Source organism: Pinus tabuliformis, chromosome 6 (assembly GCF_031772625.1).
Source record: "Pinus tabuliformis cultivar Carrire ecotype Pingquan chromosome 6, CPIR1, whole genome shotgun sequence".
Classification (NCBI taxonomy): Eukaryota; Viridiplantae; Streptophyta; class Pinopsida; order Pinales; family Pinaceae; genus Pinus; species Pinus tabuliformis.
In genome coordinates, this window is record NC_142292.1 from 1,988,747,032 (window position 1) to 1,988,759,130 (window position 12,099).

Consider the following 12,099-nt stretch of genomic DNA (forward strand, 5'->3'; position numbering starts at 1 on the left):
GTGGAACACTTTAATTAGTGTTTCATAGGCTACCTCTATGTAAATGAAACATCTTGTTCAGTAGTACTTCAGAGTAGTTCAATCCATTCCTGTTTTTCTCATATATTTTGCTGCCTCGTACAATCTTCAGAATGAAAAGGAAGTTGGCTTGATCAAATTCTTCAATTTTCTCTGTATCTCCTCTGATATCTAATTTTCTGTGCGAGGCCATGAAGAACTGTTATAATGCATTGCATTTACATTTTTAAGTTCAGAATGGTGTATACTTTGAACAATGTAAACATTTTTTGATGCATATAATTGTTTTGTTGTATGGCTTGGGTTGGTAGGTGTAAATCGCTATTTTACATTATGTTCTGCTGATTCACTAGCTCTCGGTGGGGGTGGGCATTTTGCTCTTTACTTGGATGGAGATCTGTAAGTTTTCTTTTACAGTAGTGATTTTCCTTTGAATTGAGGAAAGATCTGGTGTAGAGTTGTATTCTAGGTATAGGAAGTCAAGTATGCAGAGAGCAATTTGTCAGTCATGTTAAACTTTAAAAAGTTTGAGAAATCGTTGAGGAGAAGGGTGAAGTAGCTTCTGAACTCAGAAATTGTTACTTTTACAAGGTTGCATGGATCAAGTTCTTCCTCTGAGACATTTGGCAATTCATGCTTAGCTCACACAGAGGATTTTGAGTTGAAGGAGGTCGAGGTACTTTTTCTTTCCTGTAGATTCAATTTTGCCAAAATTTGGGGACTTACATCCCCAGTGTCCATGTTATTCATTCTCTGAATTAACATATGATTCTCATATGAATTTATTTTTAATATAAAACTGTGCAAACGATGAGTTCTCATATTTCAATATCTGAATGACAGCTTTGGGGTTTTGTATATGCATCAAAATACCCATCAAGAGTAGCTTCATACAGTGAACCACAGGAAGCTCCAGGAATCTGCAGATGGTTGGATTAAGCTTTGGAATCTTATAACTTCTGGGCTGTGCTATAGTCTTTACACACTCATGTACATATTGGCATGTTCATTTAAGCAGTCTGAACCTTGTTAATAAAAATACCATATAGGACTTAATTTGTGGGTCATACAGCCAATGTTTGATATTGTGCTATACTAGGGACCTTTTTGTGTGGCAAATTGTAATATGTAGGAGCAGGTTATTTCCAATGCCAAGGAATATCAAATTTGTAAAATATCGATTGCCTATTGAAATGACTTGCAATAACGTTTGATACTGTCAAGGATATTTCAACTCATAATTAAAATGTCATTCCATAAAAATTGGCCAAATAATCTGAAATGGATGATGTCGCCACATTTTTGAATTTTCTGTAAATTAGTGAAGCTTGCATATATTTCTACTTTGTTGTATTGACTGAATAATCGGGAGTAAATACAGTGTTTTGATAGCATGATTGAGATGCTTTTGGAATTCATTAGAGGGACATCTGTTCCATCCCCAACTGGTTCTATATGTTCGACCTGTGCAATGCGAATAACCTTAGGAATGGTGTCTACTTTCACATCAGTTATGAACTAAGTCCCCTGAGATGGGGACACGAGACATGAAGGACACTGGGATTCGAGTGTCGGATATGGGCACGTTGATCCCCCGGAATAGGACACGTTCGGATACGTTATATATATATATATATATATATATATATATATATATTAAAAATTAGATATTTCTTACACAAATTTTTATTCATGATACAAATTCATTGATTCAAACATAGATCATCTAGATGTAAGTTTTACTAAGCAACATTGTGCATACAAATACACTTGTGATATAAATGATAAATCATAATACATATTCAATTCATCAATGATCCAATAGGAGAAAGACAAGATAGTAAAACACTGTAGTTTTCTCATTAAGTCATCAAAATCAAAATGTGTTACATAGGTAGTGCAATGTCAATGGCAAATAGAAATAGAAAATACAAAACAACTACGGTTTACAAGCCTTAAGGCAATAGGTAGCTCATGATTCATCAATCCTCGTCATCAAAATCAACATCACTGTACTCATCATCATGGTCACCACTGCTCTTCTTTGTTGCATCCTCCTCCCTTGTAACCAAAGTCATCTTTGCATCTGTTGTTGTGGAGGATGACCCCTCTACAATATCACCATCATCGAATGTGACAGTTTCTAGCACTGGATCATTGAGATCCAAGTTGGCCAATGCCAACTCAACATTGCTTTCTAGACTCATATCATCAGGAAAGACATTCCACATCTTTGTCTTTACCTTCAACCAATCATCCCTCTCCCTGTAAATAAGATGAAGGTTGGTGTGCACATACACTATTGTTTCTGCCCTGGACTGCTCAAGCCTGCTCTTTTTGACACTATACAAATTCCCATATGTGCTTCAATTCCTCTCGCAACAAGAGAATGAAGTCAACTGAGAGAGGAGTCTCATGGCTAACTGTTATAGAAGGCTTGTTGCCCCATGACTCGTCCACCAATAATCAGGCTTCTTAGCCCCCTATGTCTAATAAGATCATATTCTGCAAATCGACCAGTGTCAGTGGAAAACTCTACAAAGGCATTCTCCACCTCATCAAGGGATGCTCTATCCTGAAAAATCTGCCTGAATAGATCTTTCCTCCCATGTGAGATTTCACCATCTATGTGAGGAGGGAATCTGAGGGAAGGCCCACCATTCAGCCACTCATGGTTGTAGTATTTTGGGTTCAATGAGTGAGCCAAACAATGTAAAGGTGTGCAATTCTTGTCCCATATGCTGACAAGAATATCTTGTATGGTGGTGAAGAAGGCCTCTGATGATGTCTCATACTCATGATGTCTCATACTCAGGGCACTCACTCTGTAAAATAATGCTCATCATAGACTCAATCATGGAATCCCATCCCTCATAAACCTCTCTCAGAATGGGTTGGTATGTATTTGCAAATTGAAGCAAAAAAATGATAGAGTCCATGATCTGAATAAGTAAATCTACCATATCCCACCAAACATCATCTAACTCTGTGTCCTTTACTCTTTTAGAGTCTGCTTGATCTGTTTTTCTCCAAAAAGACCAAAACTTTGAAATAACCATGGTCCCAAGAGTGGTCATGACCTCCCTCAACCTCTCCAACATGATGAATGAAGAGGCAAACCGTGTATCTGCAATCTTCAACAATGATAGATTGATGTACCCTTTGTAGATAGTGAGGGCATTTGTATGATTTTGTACAAAGTTTCGGATACGCTGTGCATCCTCAATAATGCTTCCAATCCAAAGCACATCAATAGCAATAGATTTAAATGTTAAGTTCAATGATTGGGCAATGCGAGATGTTCAAAACACTTGTGGATATTTAGCTTTCACAATCATGCCAACAACCTTGCAAATAGGCACATTATCTGTAATGATTTACACACAAGAATCAACACTTACATTTTAATAACTTTAATAAACAATTCACCCATATATTGTGTATCCTTGTATTGTCCAAGTGCATCCATTGATTTCAAGAAAACTTGACCATTCAAGGAAGATACCATGAAGTTGCTGAGTGGGTGTCGTGCTAGATCTGTCTATCCATTAGAAACAATGCTAACCCCAGATGTTGGCCACGTTAATTTAATAGGTTCAAGCATTTTTTCCACCTCTTTTTTTGCCTCTATCAATAATGTGGTTCTAAGCTTCTCTGACATAGGAGGCGCATACCTTGATGGGGCCCCTTGAGTTAGAGATCGACACATCTCAACAAATAGAGGTGAGTGTGCAAAATTAAAGGATATGAAGTTTTGATACAAAAAAAGGGCAATAGTGAGATCCAGTTCTTCCTGTTTCTCTTTCTGAAAAATCTTGTCCATTGAACCAAGTGAAATTGCCTTTCTTTTTATTGTTTGTCTCCCACCAGAACTCCCAAATGGGAATTTGTTGCTGCTTTTCCTCAAGAATGGAAGGGGGTCATCATTATTGTTTTTTTTTTAGATTTTGTAGCCACATTTTCCATACCAACATTGGCCTCTCTTTCCATTTCTTTCCTCTTTAGTAAAGACACCTTTGTACAAGCTGCAATTCCACAACTTGGTAAAACCAACAAATGAGCTTTCACAGGGTAATATGTGCTCGTGAAATTAGTGTTGTAATAACTACATTTCCAACTCACATTGCCTCCTCCCTTCACCTTGCTGCTTGGCCTTTGCTCTCTTGTGACATATTTCCATAAAAGAAACTTTTTTTTTTTTTTGTTATCTTGAGGAGGATGTCTTCCCTCAACATTTGAAGCTGTTGTTGCAACCCCACTTGTAATAGAGGAAAAAATTGCATCAGGCCCTGATGAAATTGGGATAGGAGGGGCATCTCCCATGGGGATCCCTTGTTTCCCTTGATTGAGCCATGAATGTTATAAATTTGTAAAAGAAATGCACATGTAAACTGCTGTATTAAAAATGCAAAAAAGATAGAGAGAAAATGCACTTGTTGCTTGAATATCCTTGAAAATGCTCCCTCACCCTTTTCTCTTTGCTCTCACACTCCCACAACTAACCCACAACAAACAAGAGAGGTGAATGTGAAATTAGAATGGCCAAATCAGCGTTTTAAAGCCACACAAAGGTCTAAATTTCAGGATTTTTGTCCGATCGGGACACGATCGTGTCCTGATCAGACACGATTGGAAGGACACGAATCCGACCGAATCGTGTCCAATTCGCTTGATTCGGGACACGATGGGCTAGGGGACAAATCTGGTTTCATAGGTTATGAATATTACAAACAATAAAAAATCATTTGGTCTTCCTGAAGAAGAGACGTGATCCAGATGATGTAAGCTCGATTTAATTTATTTCAAATTGTTTTCGTCTTTCACAAGGCCAATAGCTTTTATAAAAGATGGGAAGGTTTTTTACAATAATATGACCATCTAATCTCGATAATAGTAGGTTCAAAAGATGCGACATGTGATCAGTATTGGTGAGAAACGAGTTAACATAAATACCAATTAGATGTCTATCAATTCTATATGGTATTAGATACAAAAGATGCAACCTTAATTGGTACAAAGTGAGCAATCAGTGTAGAGTGGGTTGAAAGTGAGGTCTTAGTTGATATAAAAGATGTGATCTTCAATCTTTACATAATGAGCTAAGATGAAGTAATCTGAAAAAGATTATATCACTACATTTTTCCATTAATGTGAAGCTTGCATATATTTCTACAACGTAGTTTAACTATTCAACTCTTTTGACCATTTTCGAGCATATTTCCTAGTTGACTTGGTTGATTTCTTGAAATGGTAATGTTTGAGTTGTATGATCTACACAATCAGAGTGCCCCAGGGTTTTTCAGATTGTTGAATTCATTTATGCATTCAAAAGAACATTTTAAACAACAAAAATTCTGAACCACACAAAACTATTTTTTGTTAGATTTGAGCGAGAAAGGAAAAGGATGTTGCATTGTTAGACTTTGCCTATTTATGCTCAGAGGCATTTTTGTTCCATACTGCAACATCCACAACACTTAACCCCATTGACATTGTAATTGTAATTAATTATGTAATTGATCCCAGTTTGGGCATGTAAGTGTAAATGGGCAAAAGACCCAGAATAATTGTCATTATAATTTAATACCAATTAATAAGGAGGTGAGGCCTTGATACGGGCCATGAAAAGCCTTGAGGAGGAGGAAAGGAAACACAGTGGTTTTGGAGAATGAAGAATTACCAATGGATTATTGGCTGTGCTTGAGGATCATGAGATATGAAATTGTTAAACCTTTTCCAAGAAATATCAAATGGAAAGGTGTAGTAATAACCACCAATAATAATAAGAGGAGTGGGGTAGTTGTACCAAAACTTCCGTAACATATAATGCTCCACACCTGTGTTTTTGGAGACTTTTGGAGCACATGCAATCCTATCAAGGGAGAGACTCGAGGAAGAAGGAAGAGAAGGCACAAAAGTGCTTGTGCGAAAGCAAGAAAGAAGAGATAAGCACTTAGGGAGAGTGCGAGAATAGTGCAATGGGTGGAGAGTGAGATGAGGCTCTCATGGAATAAAGAACAACCCTTTGTGTGATTTATGGAAACTTCTATGTGTTGTGCACAAAGACTTCAGAAGGAAGCCTTGAGGGACTCTTGACTGAGTGAAGGGCTCCTGTCATGGTCTGTGGGCTCGAAATGGCCCGTTGATGGAGAAAGCTTGTTGAAAGCCATTATCCAAAGCATTTGTGAGATGGTTGCTGGGGGTCTCTTGGCTAAAAATGAACTCTCCTTGTGTGAGAAACTGCCTCATCATTAAGGGGTAATAAATGAAAAATCTCTAAAAGAAAGCTTGGGCTCTTGAGCTATTTACCCAAATCAAAACATCATCATAAAAAAGTAAAAGGTACAACATAGGCGTGGAAAAAAAACTGAGGAAAGGGATAACTAATGACTCCATGATTGCTCCCTCCTTACATATATATGCTTAGGATGTTGGACCATCATCAATTGGTCATTTGGCTATCGCAGCTTGCCCTGAAGTTATGCTCAGTCTGTTTCCATCATTTTCACATGCACCTATGGATTGATGGGCTAACTTGGGACTTGTCACTTCCCCTTGGGGTCTGGAAATACCTAATAGGGTTACCCTTCTTGTCATCTCTAACATAAGGAGGGAACACTTGTATGAGACATGATCTAGTTAGGTATTTGTAGGGGATCTTTGTGTGAAGTCTTAGCGTGTCCCTAACATTAAGTTTGGTCTAGTATGACACATCTATTGTTTTTGTTACTTAATGATTATTGATTTTCACTTGATATTAAGGGGGTTCTGTGAGATGGATCTCATCACAATAGCATAAGCTTCTTGAGTGATTGCACCACCTTCTCAGTAAGGCAGCCAAGGCTGAACCATCCATTGTAGAGAGAGAGAGAGAGAGAGAGAGAGAGAGAGAGAGATTGACCTTGATGATGTAACATTGCCTATCTAGAGTAGAGCGTTGGGCTATTTGATGACCTCACATGATGCTTGACACCCCAAGGGACCCCCAAATGCTAAAATATTGAGCTCATGAAGCTTGGTGTTGGAGATATATATGATGTGCCCAATGGACCCAGGATGCCCCTAGGTTGGTGTTGTAGCGACTACAACCACCCTCCAAAATTCTGCCTATACTTTGATTTTGGAGCCTTCTTAACCACAACAACTTATCTCGCACTGATCTAGGTATTCGTGCTTCCACTGAGACTTATCCTTTCATTTCTACTTGTGTTTGTTTACTTAGCTGATTTTTTATAAGTTACAAGCTAATCTCCCAACTTGGTCTCACAACAATTTTGGGCTTGCCTCTAGAAACTGCGCAATCCTTGAGGGCAAGCAACCTTGATGATGGGAATTACGCAATCCTGAATGTGAGTGAGCCTTGAAATCAGAAAATGCACAGTCATGGGAGGCGACCCAACACTAAGCCCAGAAATTGCACAATGCACTGAGCTAGAAAGTTGCCGAGTTCCACAGAACTGCGCAGTGTTTCCTGACATTGTGCATGGCAAGTTTCCCTTGAAAAAGCAAAAAAGCAAAAAGTAAAAAAGCATCCCTAAAATATAAGGATATATTTTTAGCATCCAGAAGGAGGCATTTGCACTATTTTTAGAAACTTCTGCCGAGTGTCTCTTTTTCCTTGATTTGAGGCATGCGCGTCATAATCGTTAATTTGTCCAAATCTATTTAATTGACGCTTCTAGAGCTCATTTGTACACTCGATCTTGGAGCTCTAGCATTCACGAGGAGATCAAGGAACCTTCGGTGCGATCGTCGTCGCTTTTTCGGGTGAGTGTTACTTTTTTCATCTTTTGCGACTTTTTTTGTCGCTTTTTGTCATTTGTCTCATGTGAATGTCGTTTCATTTGTTTCTCTTCATGGTTGCTAGCGTTTTGAATTGCTCTAACTTGTATAAGTGTTGTTTTAAGTTTTAGATTGCCTTCCCAAGTGTCACATTAGTTTTCTTGTTTTTGCACCAATAGTCGCCGTTGCGACGACTCTCCTCACTTCGTATTCCTTCTGTTTGATCAATTGCTGCATTTGATTCACATGCATTTATCTACGCTTAGTTAGATCTGCACTCAACTTCACACTATCTCTAAGGTCTGCTTGTTTTCCACACTTTGCTTAGGTAGGTCTGGGTTTGCCTTGGACGTTTTTCACTTTGCCCAACTGGGACTGTGCAATCCTGAGGCTCAAGCCACTAGCTTGGCCTCTGGAATTGCGCAGTGCGTAGTCCAAGTTGGCTCCAATTGCATAGTTCCAGGAGCTTGTCTGTCAGCTTGGCCACTGAGACTGTGCACTGCATAGTCTCTCCCAAGCCTCTGCGCAGGCTAGACTGCGCATTGTACAATTTCAACCATCAAATTTCCACCTTGGTTGTTGGGATTGCAGTGCGTAGTTCACACAGGTAGCGAGTTCCCCCTATCAGCAAAAATTGTGCAATCCTTCCCATCTAGTGCTCGATTTGCTGCTTGAACTTCCCTGTAAGTTGTTTTGCTTAAAACCGACATTTGCTTGCCATGAATGTCCTTTCTGTCCCACAGTTACAACAATTGTTGACCATCTCTCCACCAGTCACTGTTACCATGGAATCTAAGAGAATTGCATCAAAGGAAACCACCTAGAGTAGTACTGTGGAAGCAATTGAGCAAACATCAGTTGATTGCCAGTGTATGGTGATACTCAACTGTTTACAGAGAAGGGATCATCATTGACATGGCAACAAATTAAAGATAGTTTTGCAAAGGACTTTGAGGCAGACTTAGAGGACCGAAAGACATGGCAACAAATTAAAGATGGTTTTGCAAAGAACTTTGAGGCAAACTTAGAGGACCGAAAGGTTTATCTCAATATGCTGTAGTCAGGGCTATACAAGGTTGCATGCAGTTATCCCGCCTTCCTGTGTGTAGATATCATCAGCTGGATTGTCTCACACTTGGATGAGAAGACTATGACATTGAACAGTGCCAACGGGTGGAAGCTTGCCACCTTCCGGGCATAAGACTTTCAACAAATGTATCACTTCCCCGAGCCAGTAGAGCGCATGGACTCACTCTTCTATGCTATCCACATCTATGTGAACACAAGAGACATTGCAAACGCTGGGTGAAATAACCATCGAAGTTTTGACAGACACCCACCCATGTCTACAAGACAAAGTCCCTCAGGAAGGCTTATCAACTCTTGGTCATCTTTGTTTGTAGAATCCATGGTCAAAGGAGCACATAAACCTTTCCTGAAGGGTGGGCAGTCTTATTGGACCATTTGGTGAACGATGGGAGGCCATTCAACTGGTCAGATCTATTGGCTCAACAATTGAAGCCCCATGTAGCACATGGTCAAAATCTGCCCATGGGTAACTTTAATCCGTATGATGCTTGTGGTATTTGCAAGGACCACTGTACGAGAGTTTACTTTCCGTGGTTCGACGGGGCATTTCATTGGCCAAAGGAGCGTCCTTGGAGGTATTGCTACAATGCCTCTAGATTCCGTGAGTCGGTCAGCTTAGCAGGGAATTCACAAGTTGCTCCACAAACAACGACAACTCCGGAAGCAGCAACAACAAAAGGCAACAATTCTGTGCAGGACAAGGGAGAGAAGAAGATTGCTGACAGTCTAGAGGGAGAACAACGCTGCAAAATGAAAGCAGATGCTGTTATCGAGAAAATAACTTTGTCAGCAGAAGCAAAGAGGAAGCTGAGGATACAAAGAGCATAACGGAGGAAGAGAAAAAGAAGAGGTTGCAGGAAGCAAAACTGAAGCTGCAAGAGATTGAGAAGAAGCTGAAGGAAGAATAAGAGTTGAAGAGGGGAGAACGAGAAGAGAAGCAGGAACAATTAGAAGAACAAAGGCAAGGCGCAATGACAAAGGGAAAATGACATTGATACAGGCTGATGAACAGGAAAATGAACAGGAACAATCAACGACTGAGGAGGAAGGTGAACAAATGCAGGATCCAGAGCTTGCTCAACAGATTGAGGAACTGATGGAAGTGACATACATGGAGTTGGAACAAGAGCTGCAACATGAAGATGTTGACCTGATGCCGAGATCACCACAAGTCACCCCTTAGTCTCCACCACCTCCAACAGTAGAGCTAGCACTGAGCGACCAAGGAGATGCTGTTCTCCTTGATGATGATTTGGTGGTGGATGTGTACAATCTATCATTCGACGAATTCCAAAAGAGGATTGTACGAGAAAACACTTTCCGGATGATCATGCATCACCTGCATTCATTAGAGAAAGTGTGATAGTGTCGGACATCAGAAGCATCCAAATGCCATTGCCGAAGCCAACTTGGCCTATGAAAGAGCAACAAAATCAAATGTTTAGTGTTTGACGACCGAGAATGAGCAATTGGCACAGAACTTGCAGGTGATGAGGTAAGAGGTAGAACAACTACGAGCATTAGCGCGGAATGCAGTGTTCGCATTGGGGGAGATGAGAGAAACGATACTTGTTGAAGTATCAACACTTGGAGAAGCCACGCAGAAGCTCTATGGCGGGTTTGTCACTGAAGTAGTCATCCATTTGCATGGCGTATAACAACAGAGCAAAGAGTTTGTTAAAAATCTCAAAAACATACAAGCTGCCATCGCTTATGTGCAATAGTGGACAATGTAGTACAAAGGGGCCTTTGCTTGACTTAGTGAAGAAAATGAAGGCACAGGCAGAGCTTGAGAAAGTGAAGGTTTGGGTGTTGATTCAGAACAACAAAAAACTCACCTCATTCATTGGTAGCATATAGGCCTCATATGTGCAATTGTACCATAGTTTGGATGTTTTGGTGAGAACACACTAGATCCCATGAGTCAGTTCCCTCACTAAAGCTAAACCTAAGAACCAAGTCCGACAGGAGGTCGAAGAGTACTTGGAGTAGCTAAGACAGAATGCCAGCAGGGAAGACTTGGCGCTGAATGCACAGAACATGCAGAAGTTCATCGGTGGTCCTGTCAAAGTCAGAACATCGCTGCTCATGCTTCAAAATGAGTTGGATACAGGTTTCAAGACAATGTACCCAGATGCCATGGAGGCTAGAGTCCGCTTCCAGCAAGACACCGTTAAGCAGTTTGGGGACACCATCACACAATACCAAGCTTGGCACCAATATGTGACCAAGAAGTAGCAAGTGGAGGTTGTTGAGCTAGACTTCTCCCAAACTCCAACATAATAGTGTTGTGTCTTGTTAGGCTGTCAAGTTGTCTCTACCCTATTTTGTCTTATATGGTTACAAGTGTAAAATGCAATATTATTTGTAATTATGTTATAAGTGAAATTCCAAGTGTCAATATCGGGATATGAAAAGTCATCATGTAACATAATGTGTTATTTTGTGAAGAAGTTGAAGAGTTATGAGGATAGTACAAAGGTCACAAAGGGGAGTTGAAGAGTCACCCCATCTTGTTATAAATATAACCTCATAACTCATATAACATGCTTTTGAGAGCCAAGATTTTGGATAAGCTTAGGCTTAGAAAGAGCTTGGGAGTATTGTGAAGAGCATTGTGGCTTCTCCATAACGTAGAGCGAGTATACTTGTTTGGAGGAGCAGGTGTTCTTGACTGTAATGTTCCACTATTGGGGCTAGTGGTCATCAATGGTGTATGTATGGATGGAACTTTCACTTATAATAATAAAATTAGAGCCAACACGCTTTCATACATATGTTGTTAATATAGTAGGACTATTCTTGTTGTATTGACAATGTATGTTATTTAACTTACGCATATGCTTATGAACTATTTCATTTGCATTTGTATGAATCTTGTTGAATGCGTGTTGTTGTATTAACTCATCACTTTAACTTGTGGACTATTTTGCATCTTAGCTTGTGATGTCATTTCGCTCGTGTGTTCCTTTCAAGTTGTGTACTATTACAAGATTCCAAGGAGCGCACTTCCTCTTCCCTTCGTGTGTTGGAACCTTCATGCATCGCACTTGACTCTCCGCAAGGTCACACACTTTCTCTCACCCAAAGTTATCATACTTCCCTTTGCGCATTTCCGCAGTCAAGGCATAACATTACCACCCACTGCTGGGACTCCTACTCCAAACGATGTGAGGTCTAGTTGGGACTTCATATCAGGGAGATCCCCTG

General features: G+C 40.0%; 1 long non-coding RNA gene across 1 annotated transcript; it reads left to right on the forward strand.

Annotated features, from left to right (window-relative positions):
* Positions 1-276: 276 nt before the first annotated feature.
* Positions 277-990, forward strand: LOC149267200 (uncharacterized). The gene is made up of 3 exons (XR_016253064.1): positions 277-417; positions 610-694; positions 862-990. It is a non-coding gene; the product is annotated as an uncharacterized LOC149267200 (long non-coding RNA).
* Positions 991-12,099: the final 11,109 nt, after the last annotated feature.